The sequence below is a fragment of the Babylonia areolata genome, chromosome 27 (assembly GCF_041734735.1).
Source record: "Babylonia areolata isolate BAREFJ2019XMU chromosome 27, ASM4173473v1, whole genome shotgun sequence".
NCBI classification, from domain to species: Eukaryota; Metazoa; Mollusca; class Gastropoda; order Neogastropoda; family Buccinidae; genus Babylonia; species Babylonia areolata.
The window spans coordinates 7763860-7766359 of NC_134902.1; the positions used below are offsets into that span (position 1 = coordinate 7763860).

At 43.6% G+C, this 2500-nt stretch overlaps 1 protein-coding gene and 1 long non-coding RNA gene across 5 annotated transcripts in view; both read left to right on the top strand.

Moving 5' to 3' along the window:
* LOC143301133 (uncharacterized) overlaps window positions 1-2500 on the top strand; it is a 112418-nt gene that overhangs the window by 91619 nt on the left and 18299 nt on the right. The gene's annotated exons all lie outside the window — the stretch shown is intronic.
* The window catches only part of LOC143301639 (uncharacterized), a 5442-nt gene continuing 3461 nt past the window's right edge, over window positions 520-2500 (top strand). Inside the window, exons 1-2 of the long non-coding RNA XR_013057816.1 lie at window positions 520-643; window positions 1375-1492. This is a non-coding gene — a long non-coding RNA (uncharacterized LOC143301639). The remainder of the gene's footprint in view (window positions 644-1374; window positions 1493-2500) is intronic.

The following is a 2500-nucleotide window of genomic DNA, read 5'->3' on the forward strand; positions in this document are numbered from 1 at the left end:
AGATATTTGGAAAATGTCTGATCATGTTGTACGATATTGGATCTGAGCCTGTCGCAACTTTCCCTGACTTAACAGCATTGAGAGCACGGTATAGATCCCCCAGCGTTAGGTCTGCATTAATGTAAGATGCACTGTTATCATTCTTATCCATTTCACAGGGGCAGTTCATATCTTCAAACTGTTTCCTTCTCTTTTGCTCATAGGATGGCAAGTATTCTGTCTGACTCATTTTTGCGAATGTATCCGCAAATAACTCGGCTTTCTCTTCCCTAGTTTTATACACAATATCATTTACATACAAAGGAGGATCAGGAAGATTATAGACACCCTTTATTTGCTTTATTTCTCCCCACAGTTTTGAAGAGGTAGTTGGGTTGCTAGTACAGTCGTTAATCAGATTTGTGTAGTACATCTTTTTGGCAGCAGCCACTGTTTTATTACTAAAACTATTAGCCTGTTTATAGTCAGCGGAAATAACTTGACGAAACAATCATCATTGCCATTGTACATCCTCTTTCTTGGCGCTACAGGCGGACCTTCACAGTCTGCCGTCACAAGCCACACGTCACTAGACTGATTTTTTGTAGCTGTGCAGCTGGAGATGTGACCATTAGACAGCACACGACTGTCAGAGGGAGAAAAGGTAAGTGGGCTGAACATAATTACATTGAATACCTGTGTTTCATAGAAATGGTTGCAATGTAAGTGTACAGATGTGGACTCCACGTGACCACTGTTACTTTCCGACTTTTTCTTTTTTTCTTTAAATGTTGCTTTTCCATATACATGAGCTTTCAAACAGTAATTGTGTTCCAAAATTGCATTACACATACTTTTACAAAGACAATTCGAAATGGGGATATCGGATGGATACAGTTGGCTTTACATTGAGTAAACAGGTAATTCTTTTCTTTCTTTTTTTTTTCTTTTCCTTTTCTTTTTTTTGGGGGGCTGTGGGGTTCGGGGGTGGGGGAGGGGCAGGGCTGGAGAGAGAGTTCGTTTCTTTGTTTATAAAAAAGAGTGGATGAAAACCAAAAAAAATGGATGAATATCCATGGAAACGTAATCCAGTTGTGGAAGGCTACAGAGACAGACAGAGTGGGAGAGAGAGAGAGAGAGAGAGAGAGAGAGAATGCCCGCAAGTTGTGTGTGTGTGTGTGTGTGTGTGTGTGTGTGTGTGTACGCACACAATACTATGATATAATTATCCATCACAAGTGTTTGTTGGTTGCCTGTACGAGCGTGTCGGACTGTCTTTGTAATGTTCCTATCGTTCTTCGTCGGTTCCGTCATATCCTGTTGTAATACGCCATTCTTCCGCCCGTGTCGTGTGTTGGCTTCGTGTTGCTTGATGCCCTGGGTGCTGGTCAGCAGCACTGTGTGGACCAGACATGGGGAGGGTGTACACTTACTGTGTCCTGCTGACACTGGCTGTCATCTCTGGAGTAAGCACGAACAGACAGGAGGATGTGTGTCGTCTGGAAGACCGCAGGTACCGTTCTTCCTCACTCTCTCTCTCTCTCTCTCTCTCTCTCTCTCGCTGTGTGTGTGTGTGTGTGTGTGTGTGTGTGTGTGTGTGTGTGTGTGTGTGTGTGTGTTTTAAACAAGGAGAGAGAGAAGGAAAAGGACTGCAGAGGGGTGGGAGTAGGGGGGACATACACACACACACACGCGCGCGCACACACACACACACACACACACACACACACGCACACACACACACACGCACACACACACAGAGGTGGTGATAGTGGTGTTCATGTCTTATTTTAACTGCTCAGAACAACCAGAATACATAGGTACACTTCAACATCTCATGTCTTTTCTGTTTGATTTTGTTTTTACGTGTTCTTCAACACCACATTCCCCAGATTCCATTTCTTCTCTTTTTAATCCGGGGCTTAGCATGTGGGCAGGGGGTTTCCTGCCTTAAACCTCTTTTCCCTAGGTTTTCTTTTCATCTCTTTGATTTGGTGGTTCATCGACCTCCCAATTTTCTCGCACTCTCCTTTTTCTTTTCTCTCCACATACTTCTATTGGTAATTTTAACTTCTATTCATTAATCTTTCAAGTGTCCCCCTTATGCCCCCCCCCCCCCCCTTTTTTATACATAATATTTTCTTTTTACTATCGTCTATTATCACTCACATTGAAAAAGACGTGAAATCTCATACACATTCACATAAGCACGCATGCACTCACACACACAGGGAAGCACCCACTCACCCCGCACCCCCCCTCCCGCACTCACACACTCATCCACACACTGGAAATCACAATCAACTTCCGTAACCACGCCAGCTGCTGACAGTCGATAAAAAAAATGCACGAGACAGGAAGTGAATAGTATGACAGTCACAAGATAAAAGATTGGTAGAGCTAATGCACAGATACCAGGTCGTACGGTCGTTAAATGTAGCTCCTCTGTATTTGAAGGCCTTCTTCCACTGGTTGCACCAGGAAAAGTTCATCTGCTCCTTCTTTTCAACGTTTTATTATT